General features: G+C 43.1%; 1 pseudogene; it reads left to right on the plus strand.

The window, feature by feature from the left end:
• Positions 1-17,070: 17,070 nt before the first annotated feature.
• Positions 17,071-18,361, plus strand: LOC113268678 (ras GTPase-activating protein-binding protein 1-like; annotated as a pseudogene).
• Positions 18,362-22,700: the final 4,339 nt, after the last annotated feature.

The following is a 22,700-nucleotide window of genomic DNA, read 5'->3' on the forward strand; positions in this document are numbered from 1 at the left end:
GCACTTCGCTGGGGGAGGTGGACAAGGTGTTTATATGTTGAGAGTTTATATCTATTTTGTCCTATTTTTACTACCAGTTAACTCACCATCTTCTCCCCAGCTGGATGCCTCTCTGAATCTAGTTACAAAGGATCCCATCAAGTCATGGATCAATTGTCCGTGACCTGCATCTACCAGGCTCATGAGGGCTCCCGTGTTTCTGTGGGATGGCTCAGGATCTTACCCACCTGCCCCTTTCTGATTAAGTCCCCACCCATTCTGAGCATGAAGATGACGGAGTAAGAGACACTGGCAAGTAATAATATAGCCAGGAGGGTAGAGCTGGAGCCCAGCTCAGAATGTTCAACTTAGGAGCTGGGTGATCTCACTCATGAACTTCCTTCGGAAGATACTTACGACGCTCTGTCAGAGTCATTGTTCTCAGACCTACTGCCCCAGACTGCAAATCTCTGTTTCCTATTGTGTAAAATGGGAATCATTTATCATTTTTCTGCAACTTTGCCATACTATCTAAGGATTCAATGAAGTAACATGTGAGGTCTTGATCTCCAAGAAGCATATATGTGACAGCTATTTTGGTTGTGCACATTATTTCATCCTTAAAAGTGTGTGTGCGTGCGTGTGTGTGTGTGTGTGTGTGGTGAGGGATGAGACCGTAAGAGGGGATATTGCGAAATCTTCATCAAATTCTCTCCCATCCTCGGTTGAACATTTAATTTACAAATACGGTAAATCATTAAATAATTCTTTCTAGATCTTTGCAGACTCTTTTCTGTTCCATTTTTCCACGTGTGATGAACCAATCTGAGAGCCCAGATTGAAGATTTCAATGAGGTTTAACTCACTCCCAGGTCCCTTGGGTTCTTAACAACTTTGTTTCCCAAAGTGGGAACCCAGCGTCTTCATTTCCCACCGTCTGTTTTTCCGGTTCTTACTTTAAGGAGTGAAGCTCCGTGGGGAAACACTAATGACTATGCGTCTGATTCCTTCTCATTTGGATCCCGTTCTCAACACCCCGTTCATTTCCGGAAGCGCATCAACTCCAGGACGTACCAAAGCCTGGGACAGCGCATTCTCTCCTCGCCTGCTAACGAGATAAGTGCAGCGAGTGAGGCCGCCGCAGGAATAGCGAACGGTCCAGCGCACACTTCCTCTAATCACTGTGTGTTCTTACCAGTCTGACGGGGATTCTGTGATGAAGCCAGGCCACACTCCGTTCCTCCCCTCCCCTCATTCTGGCCTTCTCAGGAATATCCGTAACATTTCCTCCTCTACTGGTAGGTGTTTGCCACTAATTAAAGCACTGTTTTATTGACAGCACTGTGGCCTAGCTTGGGCATCCGATCCCATCGCTGCTCTTCCAGAGTCCGAGAGGGCAGCGCGGGGAGGGGGCCAGGGTTTATCACAAACCTTCATGCCTGGCGCTTTGTATCCTGGTAAGAAGGTCAGAGATTGAGGGGGGATTAAATATCACTTCTGGGGCAGTGGAAGCACTCCTTCTGGTATTTTTACAAGTAATCAATTAGTACTAGGTTTTTATAATACATCTAATGTCCTGTAGCTCCTAAGAGTGATATAAAAGTAACATGTGGCATGGGGGCTGGCAGAGAGAGAAAGAAAAGGAATAAGCACAAAACCTCTGAGAACAAGAGGATCTATGTGGGTTCACTTCTTCTTCTTCTTCTTTTTTGGTGAATAATATTCTTTTTTTTAATTAATTTTTAAAAAAATTCCAGTATGGTTAACATACAATTATATTAGGTTCTGGTATATAATATTTAACAATATTCAACAATTCTATACATGACTCGGTGCTCATCATGAGAAGTGTACCTTTATTTTTTTTCAAAGATCTATCCTTTATTTATTATTTAATAATAATTTTTTATTATGTTAGTCACCACACAGTACATCCCTAGCTTTTGATGTAAAGTTCCATGGTTCATTACTTGTGTATAACACCCAGTGCACCATGCAATACGTGGGTTCGCTTCTATGCCCCCTATTGGGCGCCTTGTAGGATATCTGGTAATGAGAGTGACCATTTATTAATACCTATCATACGCCAGCTGCTATGACAGATCCCTCTAAGCCTGTACAGCCTAAATGTCAGCCTCGGACAGTCCCAATGTGCTCCCACTTGCTGAAGTCTTGTCTTTTCACATTGAAGTAAAATTTGGCTTGAATGTCCATTTTAAGCATATCGGGAGACTCAGAGCCCTTCTCAATATCTCCAAGGATTCTCAAGGTGCTCATATGTTTTCTAATCCTTCCTGGTTCTCAGTTTCTTCTTTTAAATAATGTATATGATATTGTCTTGCATTTTATTCTGAAAACTAGCAAAACAGATGCAAAAGAAGAGAGTATAGAAAACCTTCACATTCCAATCACCCAGCTTCAACAATTTATGGTTGAATTTATTTAATCAATTTCTTCCCCTTCCTACCATCACTAGATCATTTTAGAGCAAATTCCGAACATAGCATTATTACCAGAAATAATACTGTTTTGGTATAAATATCATATTTTATTCAGTACATGAGACAAATAGACCCTACAGTGCTTCCCATGATTCCCCTTCCTTGGTGCTCACACCCTTGTGTAATCCCCCTCCCTTGAGTGTGGGCAGGACGTGCTACTTACGTCTAACCAATAAAACATGGCACAAGTGACAGAATGCACATGAGTAAGTAACATAAGACTGCAATGTCCATCTTTCTAGGAGACTCTCTCCCTTGCTGGCTTTGCAGAAGCCAGCTGCCATGCCACGAGCTTTCCTAGAGAAAGGGCCGTAGGGCAAGGAAATGAAGGTGGCCTCTAGCCGACAGCCAGCAAGAGGCTAAGACCCTCAGTCTGGTGGCTTGCTGAATTCTGCCAGCAATCACATGAGCTTAGAAATGGACCCTTCCCCGCCCAGGTGGACATGCTGACATAGCCCTTGCAGAGAACCCAGCTAAGCTGCGTGCAGATTTGACTTCCAGAACCTGAGATCATAAGTGTGTCTTTTAAGCCCCCGAATGCATGGTAATTTGTTACATAGCACTAACTACTACAATACGTATCTCTAAAAGATAAAGACTTCTTTTTTTATATATTACCGCAGTAACATCGCCACATTGAAAGGTAATTCCTTAATGTCATCAAATATCCATGTTTTCTCCAAGCTTCCCCAATTACGATTTTCTCTTACCATTTGTTTAAGCAAATCAAGACCTAAAAAGTTCACATATTACTTTTGGTTGCAATGTTTCTTAAATCTCTTTTCGTTTTGAGATTACCTCTTTTTTTTTTTTCTTTACATTTACTTATTGAATAACTGGGTCATTTGTCCTACAGAATTTCCCACTTTCTCAATCTGTAAAGCGAATTTATGTTGTTATTTTATTTTACTTTAAATTCCAGTATAATTAATACACAGTTAATATTAGTTTCAGGTGCACAATACAGTGATTTAACACTTCCATGCATCACCCAGTGCTCATCACAGTAAGAGCCCTCCTTAATCTCCATCACCTGTTTCCCCATCCCTCCCCGGTCCACCACCCCTCTGATAACTATCAGTTTGTTCTCTATAATTAAGAGTCTTTCTCTTGGTTTGTCTTTCTCTCTCTCTCTTTTTCTCTAAAGCTGAGTGATTCTCAGTAATATTAACATGGTCCTTTAGTCCCTATATTTTGAGTGAATTTATAGACCCAGAGGTGTGATTAGATTGTGATTTGTTTTGAGAGAGAATAAGATTACTTTCCACATAAAGTTGTGTATGTCTGACTGCATCATACTGGAAACTCATAATATCTAGAATCTGCTTTTGGGGATGTTAAGAAAAATCACTGGGTGCAGGTATTGTCAGCTTGATGCAATCATTAGAAAGTCTCTCAACAACCTTTCACTTAATAAACTTAGCTACCATTAATGATCCTTGCCTAGACCGATTAATTTCATTATGGTTGCAAAATAGTAGAAATAAATTATTGCTTTCCACTCTATCGATTTCCTCTTTCACGTGTTTCTTTTCCATTTGGGCTCCTGCCTCCTGACATGGTGCTAGGGTGACCAACTTTTCCCGGTTTGCCTGGGATTTCCCTATTTTAAGCACTGAAAGCCCAGCGTCCAGAGAAATCCCTCTGTCCTGAGCAGACAAGGAAGGCTGGTCATCCTACCTGATGTGGGTGCCTCTTCTCTCTCCTTTAATGCCTTCTCCTTCCTTCATTACATGTCTCCATCTCCTCAAACCCTTCTTCATTTCTTAAGTAGTATAGCCTGACTCTGGCCCATCAACTTATGCCGAGAGGCCTCATCCTCCAACTAACCCCATCCGTAATATGCTGCTCCTTAAATAATGAGAGCTCCGACTCTTCAAAAAGAATTCTAAGCTCAGTTCTTAAAGAAACAACTTATTATATTCCATTTACAATAGCACCAAAAACCATACGTTATCTTGGAATTAACTTAACCAGAGACGTAAAGGATCTATATTCTAGAAACTACAAATCACTCTTGAAAGACATTGAGGAAGACACAAAAAGATGGAAAAATATTCCATGCTCATGGATTGGAAGAATTAACATAGTTAAAATGTCTATGCTATCCAGAGCAATCTACACTTTCAACGCTATCCCGATCAAAATACCAATGACATTTTTCAAAGAACTGGAACAAACGGCCCTTAAATTTGTGTGGAACCAGAAAAGGCCCCGAATCACCAAGAAATTGTTGAAAAGGAAAAACAAAGCTGGGGGCATCACGTTGCTGGATTTCGAGCTGTACTACAAAGCTGTGATCACAAAGACAGCATGGTACTGCCACAAAAACAGACACATAGACCAATGAAACAGAATAGAAAACCCAGAAATGGACCCTCAGCTCTTTGGGCAACTAATCTTTGATAAAGCAGGAAAAAACATCCGGTGGAAAAAAGACAGTCTCTTCAATAAATGGTGCTGGGAAAATTGGACAGCTACATGCAAAAGAATGAAACTTGACCACTCTCTCACACCATACACAAAGATAAACTCCAAATGGACGAAAGACCTCGATGTGAGACAGGAATCCATCAAAATCCTAGAGGAGAACATAGGCTGCAACCTACGTTCGGCCACAGCAACTTTTTTCGTGACACATCTCCAAAGGCAAGAGAAACAAAAGAAAAAATGAATTTGTGGGACTTCACCAAGATAAAAAGCTTCTGCACAGCCAAGGAAACAGTCAAAAAAACTAAGAGGCAGCCCACGGAATGGGAGAAGATATTTGCAAATGACGCTACATATACTCCCGCTAACTTTATAACCATCACGGAACATAGGTATGTCTATTCCCATTCTAGAGATGAGATCCAGGTAACACATATGGACAAGTGATAAATAATAGAGGGTTGCAAGAATGGGGACTATTTCAGTGTAAAAAAGGAAGTGGCAGGAGATACAGCTCTGTTAAAATGGATAGTAAAGGGTCTTTTTTTGCTAAGGACCCTCTTTTTTGTTAAACAGTTTGAACCCTACTGCTATGGGCTGAATTGTGTCTCCCTCAAATTCACATGCTAAAGCTTTACCGCCCAGTGTCATTGCATTTGCCCATAGGGACTTTAGGAGGCGATTAAGATTAAAAGAGGTCATAAAGGTAGGATACTAAGCTAGTAGGATTGGCAGCCTTATAAGAAGAGGAAGGGGAGGGAATGTTCCCACATGCACGTGCCATGGAGAAGCCATGTGAGCAGCAAGAAGGCAGCCATGTGTAAGCCAGGAAGAGGGCTCTCAGCAGAACCCAACCCTGCTGGCACCCTGATCTCAGACTTCCCGTCTCCAGAACGGTGAGAAAATCAATTTCTGTTGCGTAAGCTACCCAGTCTATGGTATTTTGTCATGGCAGCCCAAGAAAACTAATACACCTACCTTACAGACAATGTTGAATTACTGGAAGATTTTAATAATGAAACCAGCATGATCAGATTTGTATTTAAGGAAGGAGGATTGGTGGCAATGTAGAGAGGGGGAGCACAAGTTAGAAGAGTTAGAGGCAAGAAGAAAGTGAGGAGACTGCGAAGCTGGCCACATAAGATATTGGGGGGGGGCTCCTAGAATGACTAATAGGCATCTTATTCCGACATACGTCCCTCAAGTAACTGATCACTGACACCCACATCCAAGTAGTGGGGTAATGGACTGAAGTATCAGAACCATTCTATTCAACACTTCTAAAGAGAAATTTTGCAAAGATACAGCTCATGAACCTCCCTGAACTGTTAGCACACACAGATGCGGGTATCACAAGAGAATCTTCTACTGAGATCATAGTAGCGTATGGTCAAACTCCCTATTGTACGGCTGGGGGTGAGTAGGCTCGTTGAAGGAGGGTTAGAAATTGGAACCAGAATTCTGCTTCCAATTTACTTGCCTCTTCACTGAAACTATTGTCTCCAGCCCCACAGAAGTTCTGAGAAACAAACAGATTCACCCTGACATTGAAAGTCACACCAATGTCCCTGACTGGGCAGCCAGAGAGGCATTTTGAGAGAGACCAGGAGAGAAGCTAGTGAAGAGGCCCAGGGTTTCCATCCTACCCTCCCTCAAGATTCATCACCTGTCACCTTTGCTGTAAGGGGGAGCGCGTCTAGAAAGACACATGAGTGTTAGTGGTAAAGGAAGGATCTTATGCACCAGTAATTCCATCCTCCATTTTACTGAGCCTCAAAAAGGTACAGCAACTAGTCCCCGGTTATGTGCAGGGTCTGCAGCAGAGCTGGGAATTACTGTTGGCCTCCTGAGCCCAGTCCAGCATTCTTGCTACAAATGCATTCTAGACTGCACTCTTCCTGTCTCACACTTGGGAAAGAGAGGCTTAATGCCGGCTGCTCTAAATGTGATTGGCTTTCAAGTTCCCAAAAGAGCCTCGGTATCTCCTCTTTTCATGTTCCCCCAACTCCCTGTGCAAAATATACACACACCATGGAGACTGCCATCCGCTTATGTTCTGTCTTGCAAAGATTCTTATGGTAAGAGCTTCCTGATTAGAGAAAACAATTCATACATAGAACACAAATTACTGGGCTCTTTGTCTTCTTCAGAAGCTTTCTTAATCTATTAAAAAAAGAAGGTTCTCTGTTTCCGTGCCACTATTATACTCTATCACCTAGCAAGGAAGCCATGAGCTGATGTAAAGACCAGGTACCAGGCATCGCCCTGCCCCAGGGGCAGTTCAGCAGGGGGTTAAGCACATGGGTAGAAACCAAATGCCTGATTTCAAACCCCAGCACCACTAGTCATTAGATGTGACCTTGGCACATAACTTAAAATCTCTATACTTCGGTTTATCTGTAACATAAAAATAATTTTTTAAACGATTACGCACTTCCTAGGGCTTTTGTGAGGATTAAATGATACAATCCACGTAGGGCACTGTGTTCAGATTCTAGCATACGGTAAGCACCCAAATCAGTAGAGTTTATTTCTCTTAGAATGAAAAAAAAAGTATGCACAGACAGCTTCTCTCCAATAAAGGCAAGAATCAAGACTGAATTTTTGCAAAACACCCTATATTGCTTAGAGAAAAATGTCATGGCAATAGATTTAATATATTTTATTTTAAAGTAGAAAGTTATGTGGGCAAAACAGATTTATCTTCCAGAGCTTAGTCCCAAAGCCCACATCTTCTTTGAGTAACCTCCAAAACATACTTATTATAAATTGGGGGAGTTGCCTGCTCCTGGATTCAGTGATGTCATCCGTCATTGCCATGGTAGCAACAAGGCCAATAACTTGAACTTAGGTCATAGCAGCTAAAAGGAAGAGTAATCAGTTTGGGAATGATTAAACTGAAATCCATAGCTACTTAAGATTCAACCAAGATTCCTGAGGATAGTTTGTAATCAGCTTAAATCAAGATATGCTTCCTAAAAGAATAGAGAATGAAAACCCTAAAACAAGGGGGAAAAAATCAAATGATCATATCTTTATGGTGCATTTACTATTCTGGTGAGTCACAGAAAAATAATAATACCCCAGAGTCTAGAAACAAAGACATAGGCGAAATTCCTTCCATTCAATGGATAAAATTAACTTGTGATGATTCTCAAACCAATTTGTTCATTAAAACAAGGTAAATGGACCCAATTTTGTGTTGAAAATATTGACCTACTACACTTTTCTTTCTATAATATTACAGATTACAAAATTATAGAATTTTAAAATTAGAAGAAATCTTCTAACACGATTATATAGATTTTTTAAGAAGCCAATATTCAGAGGGCTGGTGTGGTGTGACCAAGTCCCAGTACTCCTGAGGGACTCGGGAGATCAGAACTCCAGTACACCGAGCCATAATTTTGTCTTTTCCATGACACTAGGCTGCCTTTATTGAGAATCTGACATTTCATCATGTTCTGCTTAAACAGAACTTTTCTATCTAGTGAGGGGGTGGAAGATATTGAATCTCTTCCCAGCTGCCCCACATCCCGGGAAAAACAAATAGTGATGTGTGGGGGTTGACAGCATCTCAGAAGTTTCCAAAAATGCCTGTGATCTGAGGGAGGGTACAATCCTTATTTCCATCTTGCAATTATTCTCCTCTACCGTGTAACTCCTGCTGAAAAACAGAGCCCTTTTTCCCTTCCAAACTTTCTCTTCTCTCTCGTTGCATTGTCAAGCATCTTGCCAGAGAAGCTGATTAAGAGGGTCCTGCCTGTTCAAGGGATGGAAGGGATCCTGCTCCATTCAGCCCTCTCTGCTTCTGGGCCACAGTAATGAGTGCGTCCTGGGAACAAGAAGGCCCCCTGGAGCCTGCCTTCTTCATGCTGTTTCCCACCCCGTTCTGCAAACCTCAGTTTGATTGGCGGATCCAAAGGAGACCTTTTGGTTGCCTCTGTTCCACACAGGATTTACCGCATGGTATAAAGCATGGGTAGGAAAAGAAGAGATCCTGATCTAACTTCCAGAGGCCTGCCCTGCCCTGATTCTGGCCTGGGTTCTGAATGCTTTATTTGTCATATTTCTATCTATAACCGATGGCAGTATCTTCCTACCTGCAGCCCTTGTCTGTCCATCCCCTCGTCTCTAATCAATCCTTCTCATAGTCACTGAAGTAGTCTGCGTCAAGCTTGATTTTTCATGGTCTTTCTCGTCCTTTGCTCAATAGCTACGACGTTCCACTACTCAGTGGGATCAAATCCAAACTCCTCCACCTCGGGATATACCGCTCCACTCTAGCCAAGCCGACTGGTCTGTATTGCCTCCTGTTCAGCTCACTGCCACGCACTCCTCTGCTCTTGTCATTCCGTGGCTACAATGTCTTCCTATCAAACCGCTTCCTGGACCCAGCCTCTCTCTTCAGTTGGGTCCCCTTTGCTCCTCACCAAAAAGGAGGCACCATGATGCTCAGAGCAAGGCAGGCAGCTGTGCCCCACCTGTCTATCCTCCACTAAACCCCAGCAGCAGACGTTTAGACCTGGGCTAGCAGGGCTGCCCATGGCTCACGTCTTCCCACCCGCCATACCAGCCCTTCCCTAAAAGTGGTCTTCTGTCGGTCCTTGCTATTAGGTCCTGGCTGAGCTATCCTGCTCACAAGATAAAGCTAGACTTCATTTTTCCCTGTTTCTCCACTTCAGCCAATAGCTGGGGCTCCATTCTCTATAGATTGATCACCAAGGCACCCAGTGCCTGCCCAGCCTGCAGACTGGTACCCAGTGAGTGCACGTCACTGAAGTGGTTTGCTGCTAAAAATAACAGTTCCCATTACTTATGTTTACTTACTAATTTAATATTTATTTGTAATTTTATTTATATTATCTATTTAATTTGTAGCTGTTGTTTCTTTTATTACAACGTTATCAAGTATTTTATTAACATTACATTAAACCTCATAACCCTGATCAGAATATATTCATATCTGAATTTTTTGTATGAAGAAATCAATGCTCAGAGAGGCTGAGTAACTTTTTTATCATTTATTTTTTAATTTAAATTCAATTATATATAAATTAAATTATATTAAATACATTAAATTCAATTTTATATATATATATATATATTTATTATTGGTTTCAAAGGTAGAGGTCAGTCTTATATAACACCCAGTGCTCATTACATCATCACGTGCCCTCCTTAATGTCTGTCACCCAGTTACCCCATCTCCCCGCCTCCCTAACCTTCCGGGAACCCTCAGTTCATTTCCTATGATTAAGAGTCTCTTATGGTTTGTCAACCATAAGAGGTTGAGTAACTTGCCCAAGATCAAAGAGCTTATGAGTTGTAATGGTGTCTTCTTTCAAACTTGACCTCAAACCTACCTCTTTCATGAATGCTTTCCAATGACTCCTTGCTCCTTGGCTTCTGCTCTCAGTCTGCGCTGCAGCTTCATGACCTCCCCATTTCATGGGCTGTAGCTATCTGTATCTCGCCTCCTTACTGATCCTCAAGGACAAGGATCTCTTCATAAACAAAATAATGTTGACTCCTCCAAAGACAGAGAACATCATAGGAAATGGTGTTGGTTGACTCATTCCACTTTCAAGCACCCATGAGTGAATTGGGAGGCAGAATGATTGCTATTTAGAAATATGGATGAACTCCCCTGGGAGGCGTCTCTGATCAGTGACTCAAGCTTCTTTCCTGGATGGGCACAGTAAGCCCTGAGCCTGTGCTGCCTCCTATGGACTGAGGATACCCCACCAGGAAAGGCCCATGGCTTCTTACTCACCACGCTTCCTGAGAGCAGCAGAGCACAGCCCACAAACAGAGAAGCACAAATCTTTGCAATGGGCAGGCATAGCTATAGCTACTTAACAGAAGAGGAGATGGAAGTTCATAGCATTTAAGTAACTTGTTCACAATCATTCATTAGAAAGAGGCGGAATTAGTTCTCAAACCCAGACCCCTTGCTTCCCATCCAGTGCTCCCTGTTACAATACACACTGGCCTTTTCTTGCATGAAAGAATTCAGTGATGCAGGCTCCAGATAGAAGAGAGAATGCAGCATAAGAAATTTCCATTTATAAAGATAAATAGATGCTAACAACTTCCAAATTCCCCAGCTAAAAATACTTTGAAACAACGGTGACTGGACCACAGCCTAATGCAGTCTTGATGGAAAGATCACATTAGTCTTCAGCCTCCCAAACTCTTTTGTGCCGTCAGATGTGCGTCTCCCTTCGCCTTATTCCCCCTGGGTCACAGGAATTGCACGGACAGTGGCTGAATGACCAGGGGCACCAGGGATCTATGATAAATCAAATACACAAACATAAGGCCTAATTTTAGACTTTCTGAGGATAGTGGACATTCTAGGGGTCTGAAGTATTTCCGTTTCGGTTGTTTGGTCTATGGCTTCTTGTTAATTAGCAGGGTTGGCTTAAAGGTCACCCAGTGCAGTCAGCCCCGTCATCTGGAATGGAAGAAGGTCTGAGCAGTGAAAATCACTCAAGCTATGAACTGCATTTGGAAATTGTATCTTCACTAACAGGCAGAAGCTCTACATATCTTGCTATCTGAGCTCTGAAGCTCATTTGCTGACCATGTCAAGGACAAAGAAAACCTGTTTCTTAATTGCAGAAAGGGTGAGTCACTGCTCACCTGTGAAGGGGCAGGCAGGCTACTCCCACCAAAAATGTCTTTCTTACCTTCACATGAGTCACTGGCATTCTGTCTCTGGTCTTTGTGACTTTTGAAAAAGGTCTCTCCACGGACCCAAGGACAGCAGTGACCCTCGCATGTTTTCACAATGCGGGTACAACATGAGAAGCCAGAATGGTGGTGGTAGGGATGTCTCTGTTAGCAGAGAAGGATCTTACATGTACTAATCCTTCCAGGGAATTAGCACTCAGTGAGCAGAAGAAAAGTCTTCACAATAGCTACCAGCCTGGTGAGATGGGTGCACTGTACAGGGCCAAGGCAGGCTACGAGAAGCATCCACATGACACGCTTTGTTAAATCCTATTGTGTGCCAGGAAGTGTACTGGCTGGTGTGAAAGCGAAAAGCTTCAATCATAGTCTCCATCTTCATAAATGGCACCATTGAAGGGAAAACCAGATAGATACTTGAAAAACATATATTAGAATGTAGTTTATAAAATCTTTGGAAGTCCAGAGGCAAGAGCAATCAATTCTGCCTGGAGTTGGGTGGAGGAGTCAGAAAAGTCTTCATGGATAAGGGGTCACTTGAATTTGGTACTGAAGCATGAAGACGAACTCATTCCAGGCACAGAAGAAGGGAAAATCAGTCCAGAGAAAACCTATGAACAGAGACACAGAGGTGCAAAAGTACCTATTTGAAGGACAACAGGTACTTTGGAACAGCTCCAGCCAACAAAAGGTATTGAACAGGAGAAGGCCTGGGTCAGCTTTACATCTTGGAAAGGGGATTCTGATGGTAGTGCGGGAATGGGGTAGAAGGAGGCATCTGGGCCAAGGATGGCCAATTGGAAACTCACCTGCTTAAGTAGACTAGGTGGGAGCAATGGAAGACCTGACTAAGACAAAGGCCATGGGGGTGCGAGGAGGGAACTCCTGTCTGATGTAGACACTGGATGCTTTGGATAGATTTTTTTTTTTAATCATATGTGTAGGGTTTCCAAGTGTGCAAAACACTGTCATCTTCATGATTTGATGTCAGTCATTCCCTGAACACTTTGAGGTAGGCAGAGAAATCATCTAATGATGATATTTCATTTTATTTTATTCCTCATTTAATCCAAGGTTTCAAGTTTATTTTCATAAAATTGAACAAAATAGTTTCTTACGATTTTTTTCCCTCTGTTCCTGTATTAATTTTGTCCTTTTCTTTTTTTCTTACTTTTTATTTTTAGGTGGCGTATAGTTGACATATAATGTTATGTTAGTTTCAGGTGCACAACATGGTGACTTGATGATTCTACACATTATGCAATGCTCAGCACAAGTGGAGCCACCATCTGCCACCATATAACGCTATTATGATACCATTGACTATATTCCCTACGCTGTACTTTTCATTCCTGTGCCTTAATTTATTATATAACTGAAATTTTGTACCTCTTCACTTCCTTCACTTATTTCTCCTATCCCCCCACCTCCCTCCTCTCTGGCATATATGTATGTATATATGATATACATATGATATATGACATTCTCTCTCTCTATCTACCTATCTATCTATATATATAGATATATATATATATATATATCACATCTATCTATATATATAGATATATATATATATATATCACATCTTCTATATCCATCCATTGACCAGTGGACACTTAAGGTTGCTCCCATATAACGATGCTATTTTAGAGAGACAGAAGAAACCGAAACCAAAAAAAGAAGGGGGGATGTTGTCCAAACCATGGGACCTTCCTCCAGGACAGTGAGCCTAAGAGATACCAATAGGACCAGGGATGCATGAGGGTGAGGGGATGTGGAAGTGTCAGGAGAGCAGAGAGACAATCAGAAAGGAGGTGAGATCAACTTCCCCTAGTCATTGCCATCAATACACAAACATGTGTTTGTGTTTCTGACCTGTAAACAAGGAGAAGAAAACCCACCTTGATTCCGCTGTCCTTGCATGCTACCATCCCGGTCCCCCAAAACATTGTCTAAACTTGCTGTCTCCAAAGCCTCTCTTTCCATTCTCCCTTGAACCGATTCTGAAAAGGCTTTCCTCACCCCCACTCCCCAGCAGTTCTTGTCAAGGTCATGAAAACTTCTCTCCGTCCAGACCTAATGATCAATTCTCAGTCTTTGTCTCACCTCAACTACCTGCAGCCTTGATCACAGCTGAGCGTTCCCATCCTTGGCTGCACTCTCTTCACCAGGCTCTCAGGATGCTCACTGTCTTGTTTCCTCCTGTCTCGCTGGCTCCTCTTCCTCTGTCTCTCGTGAGTTCTTCCTCTTCTACCCACATCTCCATGTGGGAGTGGCCCAAGGCTCTGACCGGGGTCATCTTTTCTAGTGACGTTCACTTCCTGGGCGACCTCAATCACTCACTCGGCTTTAAATTTCTTCTGTTTGCTGAAGACTGGCAAATTTAAACCTTTCTACCCTCAGCCTCGATCTCTCGTCTGAAGTTTAGACCTATAAATTCAACTTCCCCTCAACATCCCTTCGTTTTTCTAAGTAAATATCCCAAACTCAACGTATCAAAAACTAAAATTCTAATATCCACATTCCTCCAAAAACATGTTTCACTCTCAGATAGCCTTATTCTTCCAGCTGCTCAGCAAGATTTCCAGGAGCCATCTTTGGCTTTTCTCACATACTTCACATCTGATCTAGCCCCCGTTTCTGTGGCTTCTACCTTCAAAATGCACCCAGAATCTAACCACTGCCCACCAGTCCCCCTGATACCACCCTATTCTAAGCTCCACCATTTCTTCCCCAGATGACTGCATGTTACAGGTTGAATTGCACCCCCGACACACACGAAAAAGCTGAAGTCCTAACCCCTAGTACCTCCGAATGTGACTTTATTTGGAAATAGGGTCATTGTAGGTGTGACCAAGTTAAGAAAAAAAAGTCATTTAGGAGGGAGCTTAATTAGATCTGACTAGACAGACACACCCAGAGGGAAGGTGACCTGGAGACACACAGAGAGGACAGCCATGTGAAGACAGAGGCAGAGATGGTGTCATGCTGCCACAAGCCAAGGACCTGGAGCTACCAGAAGCTGGAAGACACAGGAAGGATCCTACCCTAGAGGCTTCGAAGGGAACATGGTCCAGTCAATAGGTTGATTTTCGACCTCTAGTCTCCTGACCTGTGAGGGAATAAAATACTGTTGTGTTAAGCCGGCCAGTTTACAGCAGCTCCTACAGCATCCCCAGCGAATGAACACACCGCACAGCCTCCTCACTGGTCTTCCTGCTCCCACTCTCCCCCTAAATTTATTCCCAACAGAACAGCACAAATAATCCTCCAAATATAAATCATACCCTGTCATGTCTCTACTCAAACCCTCACCTGGCTCGCCACCTTACTCAGAAGACTATCAAAGTCCTCATAATACAATGATCTATGAGGCTCCACGTGTCCCCATTACCCATGACCTCACCTTTTACTCCTGGCTCTCTCTGTACTCCCATCCGGCCACCTTCCTGTTCTTCGAACATGTCTGGCATTTTCACACGTTAGCATCTATGCTCTGGCAGTTTCCTGGAAGACTATTTCCCCAGATATTCACATCCTTCAAACCTTCGCATCAATGTCAAGGAGACATTGTCTCCTTGACATCTCCCCCATGACCATCCTCTTTACTATAGTCATCTGCCCCGCCCTCATGATCCTAATTCCCTTAGTCCTGATCTGCCTCTTCTTTTATGCCATAGCACTTACTGTCTCCTAGCATACTTTATAATTTTCTTATCTACTCCATTCATCTTTATCATCTACCTCGACCCACTAGAATGTAAGTTTCAAGAGGCAGATGTTTCTGTTGCTTTTGTTCACTGTTTCATCCTAAGTATCTCAAACAGTACATAGCACACACTGGAATTTAATTAATATTGGTTGAAGTATCCAATAAATTTTTTTATCATTTTTCCTAGAGATAGTCCTAGGTTAAACATTGACAGAAACAGTGGTTTGAGTGTGTGTGTGTGTGTGTGTGTGCATGTGTGTGCGTGTGTGTGTGTGTGTGTGTGTTGAGGAAGGGATGCAAGTTGGAATTGGGTTTCAATCCCAATCCTGCCAATTTCCAACTGGATAAGCTAAAGTGAGGTACATCAAATGTTTCAACTCCATCATGGTGGAATGAACCCAATGCAATAGATACTCCAATATAATATAATAACTCTTACATCACACAGTTGGGAAGAATAAATTTGAAAATATATGCAAGTGTTCTGGTACACTAGAAAACATTCTATGAATACTGTAATTGGTAGCATTTTGTGTGTACTGATTTTTTTCTTTATAGTTCTATTTTTTGTCAACATTCTCAGATTAACCTAGGAATCTAGTTCACCAGGAAGACGTGGTGTGGAAGAAATGGCATCTGGTTCGGCATCGGGCCCTTGTTGTGGCTTGTAGACGGCAGCACATAAAGCCCCTTGCCATGAGGGAGGGTCGTGAGGTGCCTGCAGGACGAGCTAACTAACTAGACAATGTCATACTGTCCTGTGCGTCCTCTGGCTTTACCTCTGACGTGCACGGCACAATTATCCCTATCCTTCTATTTTTTATAGCACTTTTGACTCACTGGAAATGAACCGAAGCCAACCATCTCTCCTTGTGCTTTTTCCTGAGCTCCACATTCAGATGTTCAGTCTAAAGAAATCTTGGCTGAGGTGAAAAATTCCTTTAAACTCATGTGTTCTGAACATTAACTTGCTCAACAATATTCTTGCCAGCCAAAGGAGAAAGTCATACTGATGAGGAGGAGGACTGCCGAAGAGCTCCAGACCCAGAGTTAGGATGCTGGTACCAGTTCTCTTTCCAACAAGGTATGAAAACCTCAGATAATTTGCCCTCTTAACTTAGGTATCTTTGATCTTATTTGTAAGTAGGGGGAAAAAAGCTCTTTTCATTTTCTCTAAATCTTGAGATTGCCAGGCTGACAGTTAAATCCATCTTTGGATTTAGAATCCTGGCAGATTCCACACGTAGGGGGCTCAGGGATATGGGTTGGGCAGAAGGAACTGCAGCCGTGTGGAATGGGCAAGCAGCTTTGAGTGACCATCCAGATTTGGTCCAGGGATCTCTGAGCTGGATGATGTCCTGCTCCAAAAGGCAGTTCCTTCTTCTGCAAAACAGAAAAATAACACCCACCCCATCACATAAGGATTAAATCGTGTCATATACATGACATATTCACTATAGGGCTTAGCATATAGCAGAAGCCCCCCGAATGGTAGCAATTATTATATTTGAAATAACCTTGAAGTCACATTTGTAACCACCATTCACCAAAAGAGCTATAGTAACTAGAAGAGATAAAATAGTTAGGAATTTTTTTTTAAGAGATGAGTCTTGTATTGGGCCCGAAGTTTGTATGGAATTTTCACAATTAGAGGTGGACACGGTTGCAGGAGGGGATGTTGCCTCCTGCCGTGCTGTAGAGGAAAGTTTGCTCTGTTCCCGCTCAGCTGAGCGGCTTGAATTGACCAAAGCAATGGTTATCGAGAAGCCTCGTCCCCTGCCAGCAGGGGCGGGAACGTGTGAGGAAGTATTACACACTGCTGAACCAGGCCCCAGACATGCCTCACAGATTTTATGGAAAGAACTCTTCTTATGTCCATGGGGGGTGGGATTCAAATGGAAAGCCAGCAGATGCAGGACAGAAAGAAATGCACAGGAAAGTGACGTCACAAAAATTGTACCAATTGCCACACTAAGATTCGCCCCGTTGATGCTCATGCCACTCTGAATGATGATGTGATGGTCCAGGTGACTGGGCTGCTCTCTAATAACCAGGATTTGAGAGATTCATGCAGGCATTTGTCCTTGATCCTAAGGGCTCTGTTGCAAATAAGTTCTACGTTCACAGTATCTATCTTCAGATACCAAGATGAGGTCTTTGGTGGCTTTGTCACCGAGCCTCAGGAGGAATCTGAGGAAGAGGCAGAGGAACCTGAAGAAAGACAGCAGACACCTGAATTGGTACCTGATGCTTCTGGAACTTTCTATGATCAGACTGTCAGCAATGACTTGGAAGAACGTGTAAAGGAACCTGTTGCTGAATCAGAACCAGAGCAAGAACCTGGGTCTGAAATCCAAGAGGGAAAGTCTGAGCCAGTATTAGGAGAAACTGCTCCTGAGGATACACAGAAGAGTTTTTTCCCAGCACCTACGGACGTAGCTCAGACCACACAGGAAGACTTGAGGACATTTTCTTGGGCATTGGTGACCTTCCACCCAGTGGGGCTGTTCCAGTTACTGGGATACCACCTCATGCTGTTCAAGTACCCTGCCAAGGGCTCAGAAGGATCAAAGAGTGCAAGAACAACGAATAAATATTCCTCCCCAGAGGGGACCTAGACCCATCCATGAGGTTGATGAGCAAGGTGATGTTGAACCCCCAAAAACCGCGAGACGCCCTGATGGTCACCAACCTGCCCCATGAAGTGGACAAATTGAAGCTTAAAGATTTTTTTCAAAGTTATGGGAATGTGGTAGAGCTCTGCACTAACAGTGGCAGGAAATTACCCAGTCTGGGGTTTGTTGTGTTTGATGATTCTGAGCCCCTTAGCAACAGGCCCATTGTGTTCAGAGGTGAGGTCCATCTGAATATGGAAAAGAAAACTCGGGATGCCCCCGGGGAAGGAGACTCTCGAGATAACCACCTGTGGGGATCTGGAGGCCCTGGAGGTTGGCCGGGTGGTGGAATGAGCAGCCCTCCCCGTGGAGGTCTGGTGCAGAAACCAGGATTCGGAGTGGGAAGGGGAATTATTCCAAGGCAGTGAATTACTCCTCATTGATCCCCAGGCAGCAGTACAAATCTTCCAGCTCCTTCCGAATGGTGAATTTCTTGCACGAGCATTTGGTGTCCTGGACTATGACCCTAGTCTACAATAAACCGTTTAAGTTTGTACAATTTTACTTTGTGTGTTAACGATGTGTGCTCCGTCTCCCTCCCTCCCTTCTCCTCACCTTTGAGCCCTTTACTTCCAATTTTGTGGAATGATATTTGAGGAAAAATCGATTTTTAAAGATTTAAGGACTGAATTTCCTTGCTTCACTTTAGCAAGTACAGACTGGATTTTTTTTAACAGCCACTTCCCCCAAAGCAATGTGTCTTGCTTATTCCTTACATTTGGTATGCTTCATTCACTGGAATATTTCTTATTTTCTATGTGTTTCAAAAGTCTATGAGAAACACAGGATTTGATAAACATCTTGACAGCAGGAAGGAAAAGAATTTTCACAAGTAGAAAGAAAGAATAATGGCCCTTTATGTGGGATAACGATCATGAACAACGCTGAGAAGGTAGAAAGGAGCATAGGGTCTTTTGGAACGAAAAGTACAAAATCAAATGATTTGGGGGCAAATGATAGAATCATTAGAAGATAATTGGATAGTGAGGTAGATATTTGTTGCTATTGTCCATCCAGCTGTCATCCGCACCCCTTAGTCAAGTCAAAGGACCCTCCCTGTTTGTGAAAAATCCATCTCATGCTATTCAGGAAGGAAGGACGCCTCCCCTCCAATGAAACAGGAAGTACCGAGTACGAAAATGAGCAATCAGCTATTACAAAACACTTGAAGAAACTAAAGCCATTAAAGAGGCAAAAAGTTCCCCACATTGAGGGACTAAATACTTGAAGAGGCAGAATAAATAAAACAAGACGAAGCCCTCATTAGAAGAAATGTAAATATCTTCAGAGAGCCCTGCAAGGATTTTATATTCATAACAAATCAACTTCAAAGAAATTGGAGATTAATAGTTCAAAAAGGGAAGAAGAAGGCTACATAGATAGTTAAAGACGGGATTTAGGGGATTAGATCATTGAGTGAGAAAAGTCTTTTAAAACACAACACAAGATGTGGAACAGATGACATAAAAGTGAGGATATCGATCACATGAGGCAAATTCGAATGGAGCTTTAGAAAGAATTTCTACTGGGTTTATATTGTTGGAAAGGGTGAAATCCAGAGCTGCCCACTGTCATATGGAAGATAAAGCCAAGCAAATAAAAGGAGAATTGAGCAATAAGGAAGGACGACTCTAGAATTCCACTTCCGGCCATGATGGAGAAACAGGGACTGGACTCACCCTCTACATAATACAATAGCGAATGGGACAGAATACATGAAATAGCAGTCTTAAGACACCGGAGAGCAGGCAAAGCAGATCTCATATCTCTAGGAGGCAGAAGACCAACTAGAAGATTTTCCAGGTTACCACACAGAAAGGAGAAACCCAAAGAGCCAGAGATGAGAATACAAGGAGGCCAAGTCAGTGAGATGTGATGGAATGGGAATATCCGAAAGAAGAGATGCATGGAAAGAAAGCTTCTGAGAGGTCTGTAGAAAAGTCCCCTTGAAACTCTGGCTGAGTAGTGATCTGTGCATTAACAGAAAAAAAGACCCAAAAGAACAGAACCGATGGAATTAACAATGAAGGACATTAAAACTGCTGTTTTAAATATACTCTACATGAGGGCTGGCAAACTTTCTGTAATGGGCCAGATAGGATATGTGACTGGATTGGAAGGCCAGATGGTCTCTCCACCACAACTACTCAACTTGGCCACCGCAGAGCAAGGGCAGCTATCGACAAGGCACAAATGTTCACACCAAAAACTGGGAACAACCCAGACAACCATCAGCTGGCAGGTGGATAAACCACCGTGGCACATCCACCCCTGGAACGCTAGTCCCCAATAAAACGGAGAAGCCACTTCAACAGCACAGTAAAAGGGATGAATCTTAAGAGCATTTTGCTACGTGGAAAAAAGCCAGTCTCAAAATGTTTCATACTATGTTTGCCCTTATAAAAAATTCTAGAAAAGGCAAGACTCTAGTGATAAAAAGCATTATTGGTGGTTGCCAGGGATCAGGGGTGGGAAAGAGGGGACTGACTGCAAGAAAGTGTGAGGGAACTTTCTGGAGTCATGAAAATGTTCTATACCGTGATCACAGTGATGGTAACAAAAATTCTTCACATTTTTCAAAACTCATTAACTGCACACTTTAAAAGGGTATGTTTATAAGGTAGATTTTTTTTAAAGATTTTATTTATTTATTCGACAGAGAGAGAGACAGCCAGCGAGAGAGGGAACACAAGCAGGGGGAGTGGGAGAGGAAGAAGCAGGCTCATAGCGGAGGAGCCTGACGGGGGGCTCGATCCCATAACGCCGGGATCACGCCCTGAGCCGAAGGCAGGCGCTTAACCGCTGTGCCACCCAGGCGCCCCCATAAGGTAGATTTTTTTAAAAAATCAACTATTGAGATCTTAGAAATTAACAGGGTAAGAATTGAAGTATAAAGCTGGGCTTTGTAATTGGCCGAACGACACACTGTACGCAGCTGAAGAGTGAATCGGCATGCTGGCAGATACCGCCATGAAATTCTCCCCCAAAAGTATATAACTTTCAAAGAATGGGAAGTATGGTATAGTTAGGAAAGGTGCAGTACAGACCTAAAAATTCAATTTTTTAAATGTGTGTATGAAAGTGTGTATATGAATGTTAATGGAGGGGCAGGCTGGAAGGATATATGCCCAAATGTTCAAGTAGAAATGAGAAGTAGAGGAGAGGAAGGAGACCTTTCACATTTTGTTCCATTTGTTAATTAAGTCGTTCTTTTCCCTACTCGATTCTAGAACTCACAGGAAACAATAGCAAAGAAAATCAAAGTACCAACGTATTAGCAGGGCTGAAACTCCAAATTCTGTTCTGATAATGGACTGAAGCCCAAGGCCTAAAGATGGGTTTCAAAGGCCTCTTCCTTGTCCTCAGCCCACACCCAGATTTCTAATTAGCCACAAGGATAGGAGGCCAAAGAGATGGGAGTGCCTGAGAATATTGAAGGAATAAAAGGGAGAGAGCTCTCAATGCCAGGCTCTTCTCTTGCAGTCTTGGCCATATGAAATAAATGTAAAGAGCATTTGGAAGGAGAAAAATGACAGAGACAGACAGACAGACAGACCTGGTCCTTAGGTTAAGAGCAGTTAGGGCGGGGAGCAGGGGAAGCAGAGAAGAAAGCCCTGTGCCTGACTCCATGGTACCTCTTCCCAAGGATAAAGGGTGGTTCCCAGCCACAACCTTAGAATCAGACTAGTGTCATCTGCTTTGGGCAAGGGATAAGAAAGAAAGTATGAAGCACTTTCCCTTGGATAAGAAGAATAGCTAAGAGCTTGTCCTCTCCTCCATTCCACACTCCCATGTGGAACTGGCTACCTATTCCACAGAGCCCTGTGCAGAGCCCTGTGCAGGGCCTCTCGTTCAAAACTTATTAAGAAATTCAAAATGGCAGCAGCAGAGCACTTAACCCCGCCCAGGGCCCTCTGAGTGCCAGGCTCTGTGAGACTGCGTACCCATGAAGGTGGCCCTGCCCCATCGTATATCACTCTTTGAAAATGCTGTGCTTTATAGGCTAGCCTTTGGCCAACAGGGAGTGGCTGGAGGAGAGAGATTGAGACCATTGGGGAATCTGGGAGACACTTTGTTGACACTTACTTCTTCTCTGTATCTGTATCAGTCAGGGTCTCAGCAGAAACCGATGGTATCCTCAAAAAGGGGTGGTTTAAGAGAATTTAATAAGAGGACTTTACATAAAAGTGTGGCAGAATTCAGAGAGGATGGAAAGCCATCTGCTTCCTAGGTGAAAGAACAAGGGGAAGGCGTGGCCCCTAGAACTCCATAGGCAGAGCAAGGGAATGTCCACAGTCTTCCATGAAGGGATAAACCAGTCAACCAAAGGCGTTGGGGACGTGGGTTAGAAGAAAAATACCCTAACCCTTCTCGCCTCCTGCCCCTGGATCTCCTGCCAGGGCTTCCCACTGGCAGAAGTAGAAGCCAGAGGGCCGGGCAGCTGGATAATGCTGGCCATGAAGGTCTGCCTTCAGGGCACAGAACAGAAGTTCTGGAAAAGGATTCTGGAGGTACAGATGGAAAGTGTAGCTTGGAACCAGTGAGACGGGAGGGCAAAGGCAGCCCACAGAGGCTCCTGAAAAGAGTGAAAAGATTATTAAGGTCACATCCAGCCCAAACTAGTCACAAATACACAACATATTCTCTTTCTATCTCCAATTAGAACCAGTGTCCAACTTAGCTCACCAGGAGGGTTACACAGTGAGC

The sequence above is a fragment of the Ursus arctos genome, unplaced genomic scaffold (genome assembly GCF_023065955.2).
Source record: "Ursus arctos isolate Adak ecotype North America unplaced genomic scaffold, UrsArc2.0 scaffold_2, whole genome shotgun sequence".
Taxonomy (NCBI): Eukaryota; Metazoa; Chordata; class Mammalia; order Carnivora; family Ursidae; genus Ursus; species Ursus arctos.